At 42.0% G+C, this 21,669-nt stretch overlaps 1 long non-coding RNA gene across 4 annotated transcripts in view; it reads right to left on the bottom strand.

Annotated features, from left to right (window-relative positions):
* LOC111561878 overlaps positions 1 to 21,669 on the bottom strand; it is a 172,635-nt gene that overhangs the window by 36,331 nt on the left and 114,635 nt on the right. For all 4 annotated transcript variants that reach the window (XR_006583338.1, XR_006583341.1, XR_006583340.1 and 1 more), the window contains 2 exons: positions 20,096 to 20,242; positions 18,657 to 18,768 (listed from right to left, as the gene is read on the bottom strand). This is a non-coding gene — a long non-coding RNA (uncharacterized LOC111561878). The remainder of the gene's footprint in view (positions 1 to 18,656; positions 18,769 to 20,095; positions 20,243 to 21,669) is intronic.

Consider the following 21,669-nt stretch of genomic DNA (forward strand, 5'->3'; position numbering starts at 1 on the left):
AGTAAACAAGCAAGGCTGCTATCTCTTTAGAGGTATTCGAAGCTGACAGCTCCTATTTTAAAAGAAATAAGTGACCAACATATCATAGCAAGTACTCAGGAGATACAAGCTATGCGTCAGGCGCTGACATGCGCACTTTACTACTGACACAATGATTCCCAGTAACAACTCTGTAAGGTAGGTACTTTTATTATTCCCCATTTTCACAGATGAGAAGACTGAGCCACAGAGAGACTAAGTAACTTGCCTAGGGCCACACAGCCGGTCTCCAGAGCCCACTGATTTATCACAGTGCCACCCTGCCTCAACCTATCTTCCTACTCCCTTCCCTAATCCCGCCATGACTATCAGACCTAACGATTACAAATTAAGTTATCAGAAGTTCAATGATTCATTTTTAAAGTATAATGAATTATTAGTGTTTCAATAAACATGGCATTTAAAATCTATAGCAGGGTCAAATTTGTAAACTCTTCCACTTGTGAATCGAAATACCAACATGGTCTCAAAAGATGAATACAGATTATTCCCTGGGAGGAACCCCAGCCGCTGACCACGTCCCATTCCTGTCTGCATCTCTGCTTCTCCCTTTACCTGGGGCTAAACGATGAAGGAGTCCTCCGCTATACCCACCACACAAGTCACCACATTTTGCAGGGGAAAAGAACAAAGGGCTGTCCAACAACTACACGTTAAAATAGTTTCTACTCTTCTCCTTCAGTCCTGGGACTTCCTCTGGCAGAGTCTGCTGAGAAACAGACTGGCGTCAGCACTGTCCTCAGTGGAAGAGGAAACAAAGCACAGACAAAAAAATGTTCTTTTCATCCTATCAGGAGATGTAAAGAGCCATGAAAAAATCATTTCTTGTTTGATTTCACATTGCAATGGATCAGAATCAGCATCTAGAATCCTCTCGTGGTGGTTCCATTGCACTATCTAGTATATTCCCTCACCTGTCCAGCTCCAATGGTCCACACTGAATGCTATGGAAATGCTATGACATTTCCATGCCCCATTGGGGCAGCAGGAAAGACTTCATAGAAGATGCTGGCCTTGAAGAACATGACATGGTAAATCCACTGGAGAATCCAAGTCGTTTCCTATGACTGAAGGATAGATTAGTGGGTAAAACAGAGGGTGAGAGTGAGGTGGGGCATTCCTAGAGATGGGCATAAAGACATAACCAGGGGCTAGAACACTGAGGGTGTATAGACTTGACTCTGGAGGCTACGGAGAACTGCTGGAGAAGACCAACCAGGCAAGACTCCTCTGTCAGTAGCAGTACAGAGGACAGATATAAAGCCCTTTCCCTAGAACTTGTGTGGTGACCTCGCATCAGGGAAATAGCCCTGCCTACTTAGTAGAGGTTCCACATTGCCCCTAATAATAATAGATAGAAATAAAAGATAAGAAGGGTCTTTTTTGTGTTTTCCTTTTCTTTAGCAATGATCATAGACTACATAGGAGCCTAAGGTTCAAATGTTAACAGCAAAACACAGTGGAATTCACAACTTCCAAAAGAGACTGTCTGGGGAAAGATTAATAGGAATTTGAGATCTGGCCATGAGAAATGAAGATTCTTTCTCAACTTTTTTATAAAGGAATAGATGATAGTCTTGAAAAGGGGCCCGACTGATGACAAGAACGTATCAGAAATGCTCAAACGACCTATATTGGGGATTGACTTTAAGATTGGGTAGGAGGACACAGAAATTTACAGGACCGTAGCCTGTCCTCTCTTCACGGTGGCATGAACACAGATACCATGGGAGTACAGTGCATGGATCAACAGCAGCTTATGATCCTTTGTCTTATAACATTTGATCAGAGGAAAAGTTTTTATGATACTTTCCAGTACATAGTAGTTAAATTGAACAAATATTATGACCACAATAAAACACATTCTCATCACTGGAACATAAATCAGTAATTGCTACATTGTGAGGGAGTTTCCCCCACAAGTGCAGGGATGCTGCTAGCATCGATGAAGGGAGACGTTGAAAGGTAAAACCACAGCATCAAGTATCACCTAAAATCAAAACACCACAAAATTAAAACCTGTTTCCTCCAAGGCTTTAATGCAGCTTTCCAAGCTTTTACCAAAAGCTTTCTCCTCTCCAGCCGATCACGAAAAAGCCACCTACATAAAACCTACTAATAAGGACTCCAATGGAGAGACTTGTCATAAAATCAGGAATGCTTTGGAGCTCAGCGGAGATTCACTCCTGCCACACACAGCTTGGCAGCAACAACGCCACTCAATCCCAGCACACATGTTTTCAATTACAAACTGGTGATTTCTATCAGAGTCAAAATTAATTGTTTTATACCGCTGGTGTGGGAGAAACCCTTTGAGGAGAGAAAATGTCTACAGCTCACGTGCTTGGACTTCTCGGGAAGATGCACCCCCACACATACCATGTCCAATTCAGGGATGGGAAAGTGTTGAGACTCTGGTAAAGTGAAATCTGTTGTGCAACTTTGGTTTGAATTCCTTGAGTTATCATCATACCTTCCTGAAACAGTGAAATCAAAGTTGCATCTCATGACAATCTAACAAGTACTTCTTGTTTATAGACTCTTTGGAGCATGGCAAGTTCTGGACATTTGGGACAACATCGAATGTTCACATTCTGCCCTTTCTAGGGCTTAAGGCAGTCCAAATAAAACAGCTCTGAAGGCAGTTTGGGGAGCTTCTAAGGAAAATGGGCTTGGGGAGTGATGCTTTTTCTAGATTTGGAGCCATATAGGGTTATGAATTTATAAGGTTGTTACCTCCCTTTTAAAAAAGATCTCATTTTTGTGGAATGACCCAAGATTGAGTAGTTTTGGAGAAGAATTTTTTTTTAATTTTTTTTAATGTTTATTTATCTTTGAGACAGAGAGAGACAGAGTATGAATGGGGGAGGGTCAGAGAGAGAGGGAGACACAGAATCCGAAGCAGGCTCCAGGCTCTGAGCTGTCAGCACAGAGCCCAACGCGGGGCTTGAACTCACAGACCGTGAGATCATGACCTGAGCCGAAGTCGGACGCTTAACCGACTGAGCCACACAGGCGTCCCTGGAGAAGAATTTTTTTAATTCAAGGGAACAAATTCCCCCCAAAACATGAAAAGTGGTAATTCACTCTGTAAATTTCTTTTTCTTTTTTTAAGCTAGAAAATACTGAACACTTACCATGTGCTAGCCATTGTCCTAAGAGATCACTCAATCCTTATACAGCCCAGTAAGGTGTTCTTATTTTATAAGTGAAGAGGTTAAGGCTTAAGCATTTTAATTAAGTTGTTTGATACAACACAGCTAATGAGGCATGGTGGTAGGATTTGAACTCAACACTGTCTGGAAGTTTATTGCTCTGACATGGTGCTGCCTCATCAGAGATAACAATAGAAGACACACTGGTGTGGGACCTCCATTTTCTCTCTATTGATGCATCAGGGAACAAAATTGCCTCATTACACCTAGCAATATCCATAACCATCATGCCTCTACTTTTTACCGATCACTTCAGTTATGTAAGGTATGTATTTCTAAGGGAGAAGTCACGTTATTGCTTTTGCAATAAATATGTATAAATAAATAGATGTGCAAATGAGATCGCTTTGTCTTTCATCGTACCTTCTAAAACCTGACGCACAGATCACACCTGGGAACTTCAGACAACCAATGTGTTTTCTGGTGCTCCAGACAACCACCGTATTTATTACATATACCAGGAAGGGCACTGACTTTACTTTCTTACCTCAGCTTTTATAAGTCTATCTTTCTTCATAAAAGCAAACAAGGCATCGTTTCTGATACACACTGCAGAAATATTAATCAATTTTCAAGTTTGAAATAAGGAGCAATGAATTCAGCCTCATCCAAGTTAAGGGAGTAGGTGCAAGGAACCAGAGTTGAGGTGTTCTCCTGAGATTGCTAACAATTCACCTTCAACACCAGTGCAAAGAAAACTGTACCTTTTCCAACACCCATTTTCTGGCTCTACCCAATTGCAATAGTTTCCCACCCAACACAGAGTTAGCCATATATAATACATTTTCATTGCCCCAGTTAATGCAGAAAAAAAGCTAGAAAATTCTCAGGGCAACCTGCAAGAGGAACTCAAATCAACCTTGTAAAGACTGCCTGTCTCTGGTTCTGTACTAATTGCCATGTAAATTAACAAAAAGCACAGCCCCAACCAGCAAGGAAAATGTTTTCTTCACAGACCATCAGCAAAGTCACCCCAGAAGCCTAAATAACATCATGCCTGTTTCTTTAGACAATAAAATGCCAAAGTTTTTCTTTTGCTGTCAGCAAATGATGAATACATGTGGTACCGATTATTTAATACCACTAGACCACCAGGGAAGAAGATTTAGGTGAACTGCGGCAGAACTATGCCATTTATTTTTATTACCATGCATTAAAAATTACGTTTACAGATAATTGTTTTTCTCCTTCCAATAAAGCAAGATAAAAAAAATCCAGAAGAATATTTAATAATACTGGACCACCAGGGAGGAATTTTAAAAGTTGATTTTTTATTGAAAAATTAGATTTGCTTTTTTAAAATTTCCAATTATTTTTAAGTGCAATTTGTGAAGAAATTATTTTAAACCAGGGCAGTATGAATTTTCTGCTGGGGGAGTGTCTCACAGATTAAGTTACTCTTTTACAAGGGTAATTTACCTAATCAAATCACCCCTCAGAACCATCCGTTTTAAAATACTTGTGTAACTGACTGAACGTTTTACAATTCTGTTCTGCCACACATTCTCATGGTTTCTATTAGAGTCAGTGTTTCCAAAATCCCCAGATAAAATAAACTCTTGATTTTTTTTTTCCCAGTAGCATTGTACTAGATTGGGAAAAACTTCTATTTACCAGTTTCTTCTGAAAGGAAAATGAGAAGTAAAAGGAGAAGCAGTAGCAGCAGCAAACTGAGAGAAGAAAAGGACAAAATAGAGGGAGGGAGAAAGAAAAAATCAAAAGGAAATTAAGTCAGGCTTCACACAATAGTTGCAATGATAATCTCTCTACACTTCAACTGGCATATTTACAGTTAGGACAGGAAGTAATTGTTTCTCTCTCCCTCTCCCTCCTCATCCTTCTCCTCCCCCCTCCTTCCCATCTCGTCTCCCTCCCCCCTCCTTCCCATCTCGTCTCCCTCCCCCCTCTTTCCCCAGAGTGCAGAACCCTACAATTAGAGGCGACTTTAGCAGCCTTCTGAGCTCATCTTCCATCAATATGAGAATGTCCTCCATGCATCCCTCACAGATGCCAGCCTATCATGTCAAAGCATTAGCTGATTTGCTTAAAAGGCAGGTCATTCTGTTGCCAGTGGACACCCCCGAAAGCGAGAGAAGTTCCCGGTCTCTCTGTCACTCTCACTTTGGGTCCTAGGCTGCTCTTTGAAGCAATGAAAATTGAAAGTAATTCTTGAGACGGTACTGCACACCAATTGGCCAGCCCTGCAGACTAGGCACTGCTCTGTATTTTTACTAACTGTGTGTAACAAAAGCAGTCCCTGTGTTCTGGGTGAAATCAGAGAGGAAAAGACACACACACACACACACACACACACACGCATGCACGCACACCCCTACCTCACGTCTGGTTTTCCAAAAGGAAAGCTGCTTCCCAATTGTTCTCAGGATAGAAGAGACCAGGGCCAGACCCGGGCAAAATTGTAAAATCATTCAAGGACGTCTTTGGTTCCTTCCAGTTCTACTCCAATTTGTAGGTTAAGATGTTAATTCCCTCATGGTATAGTTTGCCAAAATATCCTAATTGTATTAAATAAGTTTGTCAAAGAGTAGTTCAAATCACCCCATTTCTTGTGGAGTTTGTGCCTCGAATTACACAGAGCCTGTTCACATGATAATTTTCAGGATGGGTCTCGGTGGCTCAGGTTTGTCACAGAATTACCAACATGCCCGCATGTAAACCAGCAAACTCTATTCTGTGCCCAAAGCTGTGTCTGTCTTGAGAGGCCAAGAATGTTGACCTACGAGGTAGGACAACTTCTGATCACACAGTGATTTCTCTTGGTAACCATGCCACCTTAGTATAATTTCCTTTGATTTTAGGGACAACTTTGCTCCAATGGAAGTTAGCTTGCTGTGCTCTGTTCCTTCCAAACCAGAGAAAGCACAGGCTGGCTGGAGATGGATCTGGTCAGGGCTGATCAGAGTCGAACTTGTTCTGGGGCACCTGGCTGGCTCAGTCAGTTAAACATCCAGACTCTTGATTTCGGCTCAGGTCATGATCCCAGGGTCATGGGATCCAGCCCCATGTTGGGCTGCACAGTGAGCTTGGAGCCTACTAAAGATTCTCTCTCTTTCTCTCTCTCTCTCTCTCTCTCTCTCTCCCTCTGCCCTCTCTCCTGCTCTCTCTCTACCCACCCCCTCTCTCTCCCTCTGCCCTCTCCCTTGCTCTCTCTCTCTCTTAAATTAAAAAAAAAAAATTGAACTTGTTCAAACAGTGTGTAGGCCCCAGTCAGTGGGAGCAGCATGTATGTGACCATGGTAAGGTTGTGGAAGACTTTTGGTCATGGCCCCCTCACACCGGGCCCTGACAACAAGCACTTCTGACTTCAGAGTACTTAATCTTCTCTGCTGCCATAAAGCCAAAAATAATGTACCTCTTTATTATTTCTCCCTATCGAGGAAATCACTTGCCCTTCTATTCCACTAGTCTATTCTTCTGGAACATAAGCCTTCAGATATCACTTCTCTGGTTTCCACATGCAGAGACACAGGAGCTCTGTGGCCCTCCAAGCAAAGGTTCTAAGAAGGAGTAGGGGGGGTCAAATGCAAACCTGATCTTGTCATGTCATTCTTTTGCTTAACACACTTCTGTGGCTCCCTACTGCCCACCGGGACACCTGCAAACTCCTGCCATTGGCTTACAAGGCCAACCTGTTTGACCCTTTGCCCTCTCCTGCCTCAGTGCCTCACAAAATGAATCCCTCAGGTACTTGGATTTCCAAGGACTTAATGACCTACAAACTTCTGCATGTGCAGTTTCCTTGCCAGGCCTCTGCTAAGATTTTCTCCCCATCTTGATCAGCAGAAGCAACATAAAAATCCTCACAAAGGTAGAGCTCTAAGAAGGAAGTGGATAACTATTGGAAGCAGCATTTTATGTCTGGGACAAAAGTTCCCAGATTTTTGTGTTTGTAGGATTTCATTATCAGAAGAAAGCAAAGAAGGAAGAAGAGGTGGAGGAGGAGAAGAAGAAGGAGGAGGAGGAGGGAGAAGAGGAGGGAGAGGAAGAGAAGAAGAAGAAGAAGAAGAAGAAGAAGAAGAAGAGGAGGAGGGGGAGGGGGAGGAAGAGAAGGAGGAGGAGAAAGAGGAGGAGGGGGAGGGGGAAGAGGGGGAGGAAGAGGAGAAAAGGGGGAGGAAGAGAAGAAAAAGGAGAAGAAGAAGGCGAGAAAGGGGAAGTGGAAGGGGAGGATGAGAAGGAGAGGAGAGGAGGAAGAAGACAACAAGACAAAACCAAGGCAGGATGAGGGTTTCATACTGGCAATGTCATGCATGTGCAGAAGACAGGGAAGTCCCTGTGACTGCTCAGAGACTTCCTGTGACTGCTCAAAGACAGTATTTGCCTTCTTGGCCACCTTACTATGGCCTTGTAGACTTCAGGAGATGAAGGTGATTTGCAGAGAACAAATACCCTAGAGACCAGAGGAGTGTGTTGCTGGTCAGATACAGCTCATCCTTACTTACTTCCTGGGCAGATCTGAAGCTGCTGAGTGGCCTCCCCCAGCAGGTTGGGGGGTACCTAAAGAAGGTATCCCATCAATTGACAAAGATATCCTGGATCTGCTGGTGTGCTGCTGGATGTCTGGTTCTCAGGTCCCCATCTGAATGTATGGGCCAAACACTTCCTTATAATCAGCCCGACACTGTTTCCATCTAGCATGCAAAAACCTAACATACGAGAACACAGCCACTAAACTGGAAATCAACTACAAATGAACTGATACAGCAATAAAGCTACTACAACAATAACAAAAGCCAATGTGCTTCACATTTGAATGGTGCCTCCCAAGTTAAAAGACTTTCACAAATATCATCTCACCTGAAGATGTAACCTTGCCTCACAGCCCTGCTATGAAGTAGGTGATCTTCTCCCCACATCGCAGATGAGAAAACTGAGGTTTGGAAGCGTAAATGACTGCCTGAGGGCCACACAACTCACAAACAGAGTCAGTGCTGGGCGTCCATGTCCTCACATCAGCTCCTATGCCCTTTCTGCTAGATTCTGCTGATTTTCACCAGGAATGAAATCAACAGCAAAGCAATCAAGTAGATTGATTTAATTCTCTGATTCAAACTCAACTCAAACTCAGTTCAACGAATGTTTGCTCAGCTTTAACTCTGTGCCTACACATGGCAACACCCCAAACATCTCTTAAAAAGCATAAGACCCCTGGGCACCTGGATGGCTTAGTCAGTTAAGCGTCTGACTTCAGCTCAGGTCATGATCCCATGGTTTGTGTATTCGAGCCCCGCATCGGGCTCTGTGCTGACAGCTCAGAACCTGGAGCCGGCTTCAGGTTCTGTGCCTCCTTCTCTGTCTGCCCCTCCCCAGCTCATGCTCTGTCTCTCTCTGTCTCTCAAAAATGAACAAATGTAAAAATAAAATAAAATAAAATAAAATTTAAAAATATATATATATATATATATACATATATATAAAATCATGAGGCCCCCCCCCACAGCATTCAATTGTCCAGACTCCTATTTTATTAAAACAAAATTATTATGCAAAATAGTTCCAAAAACTGAGGCTATTTTAATGCTTAGCGTTAACAAATTAATGTGCTGAACATACATACACACAATTACAACGACTGGATATAGATAAGATTTGGACAAAATCTTAGTAGGTCAAGGTGAGACCTTCCTGGCCCTTGGGACAGACTCTACCTATGCCAGGAAATGCCTAATTTGCTAGAGAATCCAAACATTGTTAGACTCTAAAATGGATTTTAAACAAAGAGATAGGACTTCAGAGAACTTTTATTAAATTCCCAAATTGCCTAAGATTCACAATTAATAAATGCCAATGGGCATCAAAGAGCACTAGGTTAGGAGTCTAGGGACATAGGTCCTGGACCCAAATGTCCCGCGGTAGCCAGGAAACCATGATGAAGCCCCTAACCTCCCAGGGCTCAGTTCTCTCGTCTGTCCATCCATTGCTGGACTGTGCTATGGGAGATGTTTATAGCTTCATGTTCTATGATTTGAGTGCCCATCCCTGGAGAAGCTCCTTCCTGGTCCATGAACTAAAACTAACGATCGCTTCAAGCAAGCAAGACCATGAAACTGTGTGAGAAAAAAGAGAATGTGCAACTCCAAAACAAACAAGCCCTGACTTCAGAGACCAAGCTACACCAAATAATGGGAAGCGGCAGTAACTCGTGGGCTCACTGCACCCAAAAGGGCATTTCCTTTTACATGATACATGGGATATGTGAAAATGGTGAATTTTCATAAACACCCACGCACAGAAATTTCCAAAGCAAACATTCTTTGGAAATAAAAACTGCAGTCCTAGATGTCATCATCTTGCCTGGGCTGTGAGTCACTCAGGTGACTGGGCCCCCACAGGGGGCTTAAGAAATCTTAATTTACCCAAAGATGCTAATCAAGCCTAGAGGCTTAAGAGTCATGAGCTTGTTGATGTGCTGTGTTTGTTTTAAATCAGACCGCCTACTTGGTGTGAGGCTGATCTCTGTTATTAAATCCCCTTTTGTTCTGCGTGTACACCCATCAATCTTATTTTACAAATCAAATAGAGAAGGGATAGCATGTTTATAATTAATCCCTGTAAGCTGTTTCCAAATATCTAGTCAGTTGCCCTATACAAGTGCACCCATAAATATCCTTTAGTTATAAAGTGAAGCTTATCTTAATGGTATTTATAATCTCTTTTGCAGTAAAACAATGGCCTGTAATCTCTTCTGGTTTTAATATAATTTAGACTATGGAATTTGCTTTGAGTTAGAGTATTATACAGATTATCTTGATTGTATCCAAGACTGGATAGTCTTATCTAAAATAAGGAAAAGAATCACTTATTTTTTTAAGTTTTTTTTTTTAACATTTATTTATTTTTGAGAGACAGAGCGTGAGCAGAAGGGCAGAGAGAGATGGAGACACAGAATCCGAAGTAGGCTCCAGGCTCCGAGCTGTCAGCACAGAGCCCGACGTGGGGCTCGAACTCATGAACCGCGAGATCATGACCTGAACCGATGTCAGACACTTAACCAACTGAGCCACCCTGGCACCCCGAAAAGAATCACTTATAACCAATGCCAGCTAACTTTAAAAACTCCAAACTCATAAATATGTCATCATTTGTGTTACTAGTTCGGAAATCAGTCAGAGAAATCAGCCAGACTGTCCCCCAGTATTTATCTTCTCCTTCTCCCTTTTAGAGGTAGATGCCCTATTAGGTTCTGGCCAGGCACAAACCCAACCAGATAGAGACTATATCTCTCAGCCTCCTTTGCAGCTATGTGTAGTCACGTGACTAAGTTCTTACAAACAGGACATGAGCAGAAGGGATGTGTGCAACTTCCAGCTCTTGGCGTTTTAAGAAGTCTGAATATGCACCCTTCTCTCTCCCCTTCCCATTGCTAGGATGTGGACATGATGCCAGCTTCAACCAGGCAGACATGAGCAACACTTTGGGAACAGAAGTAACAGGAGAGTAGAGTCTCAATCCCCAGATGATACTGGACCCCTGCCTTCCCGTAGGCTATTGTATGAAATAGAGATTGGCATCTATCATCTATTTTGACTGAACATTGCATTTTGTTACAGCAGTTTAGTAAATACTCAAATGCAGAAATACTAATTTAACCTTTTACTGTATAGCCCCTTTCCTACAGAAAATTGTACTCTCCCGTGTATCTTTCTTACTATGTGGAAATTCAAAAAAGTAAATATTTAAATCTATATTATATGTACATAGTGCAGCAAAGTGAGGGTTCTGAAGTCAGGGCCCAGAATTCAAATATTGGCCACTTTCTAAGCTTTATGTAATTTTGGGAAAATTACTCACCCTTTCTAACATCAGATTGGTCATCTATAAACATGTCAGTGATAATGCCTACGTCATAAAGTTGTAGTAAGAATTGAATGATAATGCACATTGAGAACATGGTAAGTTCTCAGTAGGTGTTAGTTCTTATGATAATGATAATGTTGTTGCTATGTTTAAGTGACCGATTTAAGAAGCCATATAGGAAAAAAAGTATTGTGGAATATAGCTTCAATTTGTCCAGACTCGGATAAGCCAAACCAAAACTGATGATGCAAAATAGAAAACAAACAAACAAAAACAAAAAGTTGTTTTTTTTTACTCATTGCCTTCCTCCTCTTTTCCCCCAATGAAGCACCTCTTCCCCAGAGTTATCGCTTGTTTCTAACCTGTCAGTCAAGCAAAAATGGATATGTTCCCATCAACCCACAAGTTCGCCTAGGTATTTTTATTTAGAGTCTTTGTTCAGGAAACCCCAAGCAATATATTCTAGGTAAGAGAGGTAACTGGTGGGGCCTCTTACTAAATTTATATTGAAACTTATATTGTCATTGGTCCTTCTTTCTGCCCTGCTATTCAGTTATCATGCATTGTCCTCAAATCCTCCAGCCCTCTTGGACACTTGGCTTGAGGCACAGAAACACATATTAGCTGTTCAGGAGCTCAGCACGCAAGGAGTGGAAAGTGTTGAAGAGGACAGAGAGAGAAGTGGTATAATGACCAAACACAGGCTATCCCAGCCCTGGGGCATCAGGAAGTTTGGGGGTGGGAGAGGCAAGAGGAAAGAGACAATGCTGGGAACAATGGAAAACTGGTCATTATAAGATCCATAACACTCAATTTTAGGTGGGTTGTTGATGACAGTGGTAAAAATGAGGGAAGATACATGCTGTAGAGTATTAGAGTGAATGTTAACATAGATACCAATGACAGACCCTAGAGTAATGAAAGCAGAGGAGAAAATCCAGATTGCAGAGTTTTATAAATCATAAAGTGTAAAAAATGAGGCATTAATTAATAAGAGTGATGATGATGATGATGAAGATCACTGAGGCAGACATCTTTGACAATAAGTGCCCTGTCCCACTCCTCCCTGGGTCAGCCGGCTGGCTGGGAGCAATGGTGCTCTCTGAGTCCTACATTATCGCTCCCCTCTGGCCATAGTTGATTAAATGAATGGAAACTTCTAATCCAAGATAAGCCCATCAGATTCCTTCTCTAGGATATATTTTTAATTTACTCAATATTTGCTTTCCACTTCTGGCTATGATAGAACAGACTTGTATCTAACCAACCCTCTCACCAAGAACAGCCAAACAAGTTAAAATACCAAACCATGGGGCACCTGGGTGGCCCAATCAGTTGAGCCTCTGACTCTTGATTTCTTCTAGTCAGGTCCTGATCCCATGGTCCATGGGATCTAGCCCTGCATCAGGCTCCACGCTAACAGTGCAGATCCTGCTTGGGATTCTCTTTCTTCCTCTCTCTCTCTGCCCCTCCCCTGCTTGTATGTGCTTGCTCCCACTCTCTCTCTCTGTCTCAAAAAATTAAGACATAAAATAAAATAAAATAAAATAAAATAAAATAAAATAAAATAAAATAAAATATTAAACCAAAAAAATTAAAGTAAAATAGCCACCAAGGTAGCAAGACCTGAGATCTAAGATCCTAGAGAGCAGGAAAAGAAAGCACGCACACATTAGCCTGACATTCAATAACACTTTTCTCCTTGAGACATTTTAAATATGGCCAAGAGACTGGAAAGCTAAGAAGAGCTTTCTGCTTTCAGTTTTCTGCTACTGACTGACACACACACACACACACACACACACACACACACACACACATCAGAGTTCCGGGCCCACCAAGAATAAGGGTCCTAAACTTAGGGAAACACCCCTAAACTTTCCACTGGAATCACTGAAGGATGACACCCTAAGAATAAGAGCTTACTAGTACTGGGGGAGATCATCAAGAGCACATGCCCACCACGTGTCCCCTGAGCTGGATCTTGGCATTCAGAGGCTCCTCACCCCCCACCCTGGTCCTTGGAATGTGCCCACTGCTGCCTTCCCCATTCTCAGAAGCTTCCCCAAGGATACAGCCTTGAGACAGTGATGTGGTGTTGAGACCATCTGGATAGTCTACATGACAGAACCCAGTTAAGGCTTCGGCATAAACTTTTCAGATTGGGCAGAGAGGTGTGGAGATGCACTCCTCTTGCCGCCACCGAGATGAGCCTCATAAGTTCTCTTCTTATTTGAACCTGCCACCTACCAGTCTGCAGTGGTCTGCTTCTTTCCTCCCCCTCTCTCTGCCCTCAGCATAAGGGAGCTGATTTCAGATTATACTCAGGAAGCTTCCGAGGAGGTTGTGAACCAATAACTAGAAACAGTCTCTGTAAAGACTGAAACACAAATTTGAATTAGCTCAATCTCAAATTGGATTAAGGCCATTAGCCTCTATCCTGTTAGTTTTGTCCAAGCATCAGCAGCGAAAGTATATCCTCTCTGGGGGATGATAATATCCAGGACTTCAAATGATCTCTTCAATTTTTCTTATGCCATGTTCAGCACTCAGTAGGAGACCATTTAGTCAACCCAAGAGATGAAAATATCGAAGACAACAGAAAATATAGGAGACAACAGATGAAAATATAGGAGACAAGATCAGGAGATGCAGATATTAGAGTTAAGATTTACTCACCAGTTCACATGTCATAAACTGTGCTAGGCAATGAGAATATACTGATGAGCAAAACAGTTATGACTCCTGCCTTCATGAAGCATTAGTCTGCTGGAACAGATCAATAATTATCCCTCATTTGAAGAGGAGAAATAGGGACGCCAGGGTAGCTCAGTCAGTTAAGCATCTAGACTTCGGCTCAGGTCATGATCTCACAGTTCCTGAGCTCCAGCTCCGCGTTGGGCTCTGTGCCGACAGCTCAGAGCCTGGAGCCTGCTTCAGATTCTTTGTCTCCCTCTTTGTCCCTCCCCCCTCCTCCACTCACGCTCTCTCTCTCTCTCTCTCTCTCTCTCTCAAAAATAAATAAACATTAAAAAAATTTTTTTGAAGAGGAGAAATGAAAAGTCAGTGAGAGTCCATTTGATGGTCTTAGGCCTGAAATCATGAGATCATCACAAGTGGTGGCCAGACTCTGTGCATGCATAAATTTTGAAAGAGAAAAACCTGAGAGTCTTGCTAAGAAAGCTTGTCCACCACAGAAGAGAATAGCATAAAAGGAAAGCATAGATGCAAAAATATTTAGGCCCAAATAGAGAACCAGAAAGATCAAGAGTGGCTTCCTGATGGCTTTCTAGTTCCCAAAAAGCCCAGCTACATTTCCCATAACTGGGTTCCATGACATTAATGTTATACCATTTTAATCAGCACTACTTTGACTTAACCTTCCTTAAGTGGATTTCTGTTCCTTGCAAACAGGATATCTAACAAAGACAGGAGCTGTTTATGTGACCTCGGGACTATTTATGCTAACTGCTATGCTGCAAAAAAGGGAAGAGAAATCAGTTAAATGTGTTGGATTAGGTTGTTATGAATTTCATCTGGTTATCCTAGAAAACTGCATAGGTATGATCGCATTTACCCAGCATAGTCATATGATGAGAATGTAAAACAATGAGAGGGAATAGCAGGTACCAAGCAGTTGTGACTGAGGCCCAACATAAAACTCCAAATAAGTCAAGTTACCTTCCGGACAATTGAAAATCTAAATGCAGTATTTAAACAAGTTTTTGATGTTGCATTCACAATATATGTGCCCAGCATTTTTAGCCATGTAGTTGTTCTTTTCCTTTTTTTTCTTTTTTTAAATATTTATTTTTGAGAGAGAGACAGACAGAGCATGAGGAGGGGTGGGCAGAGACAGAGACACAGAATCCGAAGAAGACTCCAGGCTCTGAGCTCTCAGCACAGAGCCTGACACAGGGCTTGAACTCATGAAGCATGAGATCATGACCTGAGCCAAAGTCGGTCACTTAACTAACTGAACCACCCAGGTGCCCAAAATTGCTCTTTTTCTAAAAGCATTTTATTTTGTCTTATCTGTGCAAATTCCTGTCTTTTGCTTCTCTTCCTTCCATTATGGATCCAGGTAGAATGCCCTTCTATCCAAATTGCACATATTCAAAGCAGTCCAGAAAGAGAGTGCAATGCAGAGGCAGACAGAGCAAGGGTACATGAAGGAACAGAATCCATTGGTGAGATGTGCAGGAAGGTGGAATAGTACTTGGAGTTCAGCAGAACAAAACCAAAAACTAATTTAAAAATAATAACTAGAGAACACTAGGCATATTTAAATTCCAAGAGCCAGAACTTCAGTACTCTTTTGAGACTTTGACCAAATATCCTCTGGCGATGGTAATTATGTTTTCTCTTCACTTTTGGCTTGTTTGCAAGTAGGTTAGATGATGTTCACTTACAGGTTCATGTTATTTACATTTATTTATGGGTTCATCTGTACATCTGCACATACATCCACAAACACCTACAGTACATGAATTTCAATCAAGTGCTTAAAAACAGAAACGTCGTCTGTTGGTGAATTCAGCATAGCACAGCTTAGAATTTCACCCATAGAAATGTCAGGTCCTTCTTTCCTCATCCAAATCCACAAAAACGAAACAAAAGAACCAAGCCTCACTAAGTAAAATGAGCTAAAATTAGCAAGCAGCAAAGATGATGCCAGTTGCCCCGGGCAACAAATGGTTGATGGATGGAATAATTAAGATCGACAGTAAACTAATCTCTGTTCCTTTATTGAAAACGAAGTCCCCTGAATCAATTAGCCTTGTCATGGATACCTTTTATAAAACAGCTATGACATCCCAACCACTTCTCTTTGTTTACGGATTTGCCCATCCTTCAATAAGTGCAAAAACTAATTTCAAAAGCACCAAGAGATAATAATGAAAGATTCCGATACATTAGGCACTGCACAAACAAACATAGCCACAGCCCTTGAAAACTATAAATATCACAGACAAACTAGGCCCAGAAGACTTCATGGACATTCTCAAAGGCACGATACTGTCAAAGTTTTGCCGCTAAGAAGCTTAAAGCCATTCTCTTGCAGACCATGCATGTACCTGTTAGAATGCAGATCCATTGGCCAACCCACGTAATAGGGTTGGGAGGGCAAGAGGTGTCAAAAGGAGACTTCTAGCACTCATGCAGTCACTTTGGGGTCAAGAAACAAGAAAGACATGAAGCTGAAAGGATGGGGTTGGGGTTGGGGGCGGGATCTGGGTGGTCGTCGTGGTAACAGTCTACACCAAATATATCAACATGCAGCTACTACAATCATTACCCTAAAGTTAGGGGATAAATCAAAATTATCAGAGATGGCCAGAAAGAACTACACTCTGGCTTCTAGTGTTTCTGTGACCTGAATTTAAGCAATGGCTGCTACAGTCCCTTGAGAAGCTGAGGGACTCTGCAGTTAATCAAAGGGCTAGGGGCAGAGGATTATGACTCAAGCATAAAACCCTTCTTGAGTTATTTTTATAGAAAATTCTGCTCATTTTATTTGTCTTCTCTCCTGCTTCTTTTTCAGAACAGCAAAAGAAAGTCAGTTAATATTTCTTTGATGATGTGGGCTCATGTAGTGCTTTGAAAGCAGTACTTCTGAATATCCTGGTTGGATGCATTTGAGAAATACTGTTTTAAACAGAGTTTAAGGGATTTCTTAGTTGCAGAACATTTCAAAAACATTTAATGTGAGTCTATGAGTTGAGAATAGAGTTGAAAGTGACATAGTATATAGTGTTTCTAAAACTTTTGAGGCACAGAATCCTTTTATCAAAAATATGTCATGGAACTATTTATTCCTCAAAATACACTTCTAGAATTTCTATTTGAGAACATAAATGTAAATATGAAAGGCTCATGAGAATAGGCAGAACAGATATAACCTAAGGTTATATCTTGTAAACACCCATTAAAAACATATATGCCACTGTTACTTTAATAAAGAAAGGAAATAGATTGGAGCTATCCTATAAAGAAATTTTTCTTTTCTCCCTATAATAGTCAAATATCAAAAACAAAATCTTGGCAAAAAAATAAAGAAAATGAAATGAAATGAAATAAAAGCTTGGCAACTTAGGCTATCTAATTACCTGATTACTTTTTAAAATAAGATTTTATTATAACAATAATAACAGTGGCAAATTTTTAAATTTTTTTAATGTTTATTTTTGACAGAGAAAGAGAGACAGGGCATGAATGGGGGAAGGCAGAGAGATAGGGAGACAAAGAATCCAAAGCAGGCTCCAGGCTCCAAGCTGTCAGCACAGGGCCAGATGCAGGGCTCCCACTCACAGACTGTGAGATCATGACCTGAGCTGAAGTTGGACACCCAACTGACTAAGCCACCCAGGCGCCCCTACAATATTCATCTTTAACTTATCATAGTCTACCTTCCACCATTATGCAACTTCTTTTTTTAGGTTTATTTATTTATTTTTGAGAGAGAGAGAAAAAGAGAGCAGGGGAGGGGCAGAGAGAGAAGGAGAGGGAGAATCCCAAGCAGACTCCACACTGTCAGCACAGAGACTGATGCGGGGCTCGAACTCAGGAACGGCAAGATCATGACCTAGGCCAAAGTCAGGACACCTAACCGACTGAGCCACCCATGCGCCCCATCGCTGGCAAATGTTTATATGTAGATATGTGTGCTGTATGTGTGTGTGCTGCAATTTTAGTTTACAGAATTTTATCACTTTGCTCTAAAATGAAAACGTGAAAGTTTTCACATCAAACCTAAAACCAAGTGGTTCTGACTTGCCCCCCAAAAGTTAGCATCTATCACAAATACACTAACCCAGGGCATATGTAAAACATCATTATTTTCGAGGTGAACATAGACACAGTAATCACAAGAGATGGATAAAGTAGGCTGGGGCCATTTTACCTTCCAACAGAGAATAATAAAAGAGAGTAATAATAGATTTTGCCTCATTGTAAAATTAAAACCTTTAAAACCATCACTGATGGGAGTAGGGTGTTACACTTCATGTTTTAAATAAACACTTATTTTATGCAGATTTAAAAAGTGATACATGCTCACTATGGAAAGCCTGGAAATCACTGGATATTATTAATAGACACAAGACTGAAATAGATGCCCAAGCTTGCCACCAACCATGGGCATTTTTGTGTATGTCTAACACCCATTGTTTCACAGGGTTTAGATCATACTTGTATATTTGACATCATGCTTGTTTCCTTCATTTATTAATGATCTGTGGCATTTTCCCATGCCTTCAAAACTCTTCGAAAACATGTTTGACATGGCTGGCTGTGGTTTCCCAAGACTTTAACATGCCCATTACAAAGAGTGTTAGGCAACAGGGGGCTCTGTTTTCCTCCTCTCCTAAGACCTCACCTTGGAGAAACCTTCCTGGCTAGACAGCCAGGATCCTGCTGTCGGTGGACAGAGGAGCTTTGAAAGCCAGGCCACTGAATATTCACTACACACAACAAGCATTTTCTTTTACACAGTCAATTCCAAGGCCCAAAGCTGCATTTTCCTCTCAAATGCAAATGTAAAATGTACCCGTAGGCCTAAAACACTATTTGCTTTTGCCAACTCACCAAATGCAGGAATCATCTGTGCGATGGCCCAAGACAGACATGGCTGAAGTTCCCTCATGAGCACTGTGCTGTTACACACCCTCCATGTTGCAGGAAGCACAGCCCGAGAAATCTGTGAATCACGGGGAAGAGTTTTACTACCCATAAGTGATATGTGTCTCTGGTGGTTTAAAGTCCCTCTTTGTAAATAAATACATCCAGTGGTGAAAAGAAAACAAGTCTGCTTATATTTTTCCTGCGATTATGGGTCCCATCAGAAGTGATAGAAAAATTCTGTTATCAGTATAGGCGGGGGTAGGGAAGCTTCCACCAACCACTCGAAATGCCACCAATTAACTAGAACGGAGCCGTCTCTTGCAGAGAGAGGGCGGTTCAAGCTGACTAGGCTCTCTTCCTGCCTGGTGGGCTGCGGCTGGAGAACTCCAAACACCTTTTCCTGGGGTCAGGAAGAGCCATCAGTAGGAAATAACTTTGAATCACTACTCGTGTGGGCTGGATATGAACCAGCCCCCTTCGAAAGGCCGATCTGGACAGAACAGCACTAAACTCCGGGCCCTGCCAGCCTCCCACAGCCAGGCTGCTGACACTTTTATTTGCTGGCATTTACAATGTTGCAGCAGCTCAACGCTGCTAATGTGGCTGCTTCCAACACAGCACTTAGGCAGGACTTCTGAGAGGAAAGCAAAAGGATGCTTCTCTAGAGTAAAAGGCCTCCACCAGGCCTGTTCACACAAAGGGGAACTGCATTGACTTAAAAGCAAAAGCTTGGGACTGGTTAGTGTTTTCTGCTTCACAAACAATGTGACTACTTGTCACACACACACACACACACACACACACACACACACACCCATTAAGGTATTTATCGTTATTTTTTCCTTCTACTTGTAATGAAGAAAAGCAATCTGCCATTTAAAACCACAGCTGCCTCTGAAGGAAAATGGCCGTGTTCAAGGAAGAATGAGCATCTGCTAACGCTGGAGACGGCCCAGTCATTGGAATGAACACATAGAGGGTGTCGATCCAGTCTGGAAGTCTGCCTGAGGCAGAGGAGAGCTTACGTTTGCTGCAAGAGACAGAGGGAAGGGGGCATTTCCAGCCGCCATGGCACAGAGAAATGCAGAGGTGTGGACCGTGGAAAAGCAAAGGCACAGGGGAGGAAGGGAAGGGCTGGCAAGAGAGCCAAAGGCCAGAGCTCTCTGCTGGAGAGTGCACTGGGGAGAGATCCTGATGGCGGGAGGGAGGAGAGCACTTTTCCCAAAAGGGATGCCTCATTTCTCTGCTGTGAGGTAACCATGGGACCTGTCAAACTTCACTGCAGACTCTGCTAAATGCAACAGCCTTGTTTATGTAGTTGATCAGGAGGGCTAAGACTTACTGAGACCTACTATGTCTTAGACTCTCTGTACTTCCCAAGTACAAATGAATTGAATCCTTACCAAGGTATCGCGAGGTACATGCTGTGATTATCACGATCCTTCCCACTTAGCAGTTGAGGAAATTCAGGCAGAGAGAAGTTAACAGGCCAGTAAATGGCAGGGGTGGGATTTGCTGTTGCTCTTCTTTTATCAACGCCAAAGTTTTATCTGTAAAGAACAAAGTATGAAAAGTCATATTTAAATGTCCTCTGAAACCCAAAACACCCACATCGGTTTCTCTGCTATGTATGTTAAAGTGCTTGACATCACAATACTTTTTATTACTTTTTATTTTTTCATAAAATATGTATTTGTTCTCACATAACAAAAAGAAGAGCTCAAAGAAGACTTTTTGTGTTGATATCATTTAGCATTCTGAATTTGCAAAGTAAAACTGTCACAGACCAAAACCTTTTCTTTTTGCTCCAGCTGAATTGGAACTGTCTAACCAGGAATGCACATGACTCTAATACCCTCAAACACAATTTTAATTTTGTGTATGCCTATGTCTGTATGTTCGTGCATGTAAGCTTGCATTACAATACTCTTTAAATTTTTATTTTATGTTCAGATGAGGGAAAAAATCCAGTTCTGATGCATTGTTACCAGTACAAAGAAACACAATATAATTCAAATGCAGATGTTGGGGCACCTGGGTGACTCAGTCGGTTGAGTGTCCAACTCTTGACTTTGTCTCAGGTCATGATCCCAGGGTCGTGGGATCAAGCCCCACATTGGGCTCCGTGCTGAATGTGGAACCTGCTTAAGAGCCTCTCTCTCTCTCCCTTTGCCCCTCTTCCTTGCTCGTGCACTCTCCCTATCTCTCACTCTCAAATAAATAAATAAATGCAGAAATGTTCATTTTTTAAAAAGATACACAGGGTTCAACTATAACACGGAGGATTTTTTTTCTGTGTTTAATACCTTCATTTGACTGATAACAGGAACCCCTTTCCATACCTCTCTACTGTCAACAATATTCGGTTTGGGATAGACTAGAGCCACACACAAATACATTCAGGAAATTGGATCAAGCATGATTTCCTCCCACATAACACAAGAATGCCTTGAATTCCTCAAACGAAGGGAAACCTTTTGATACACTTTTTTTTTTTTTAAATCTGGTGTCAAATGCTGAATGTGATACATTTCTAGAGCTAATCTTTATTCTATCCTTGAAAGGATGATCAACCCAAGGAAGGATGAGTTTCTTCTTGCATTCCTCTGATCTCATCATCAGCACAGCACGGCAAGGGTAGGATTTTAGCTTAGATGATGGAGCTGCAGGACCACATGCTTAACCACTGCACCATCGTAAATTAAGGGACAAAAAGGAAATTGGGGCTGGAGGTGATAAGCCCTGAGAAACAGTCAAAATGCCTGAGACAAGGGCATTGAGCCAGTCTTCCACAGATCTTTCTGAGTAGGATGGTCGGAGCTGATGTTTGAGTTACATACCCTTCCTGGGGCGCCTGGGTGGCGCAGTCGGTTAAGCATCCGACTTCAGCCAGGTCACGATCTTGCGGTCCGTGAGTTCGAGCCCCGCGTCGGGCTCTGGGCTGATGGCTCAGAGCCTGGAGCCTGTTTCCGATTCT

Source organism: Felis catus, chromosome C1 (assembly GCF_018350175.1).
Source record: "Felis catus isolate Fca126 chromosome C1, F.catus_Fca126_mat1.0, whole genome shotgun sequence".
In the NCBI taxonomy this organism is placed as follows: domain Eukaryota; kingdom Metazoa; phylum Chordata; class Mammalia; order Carnivora; family Felidae; genus Felis; species Felis catus.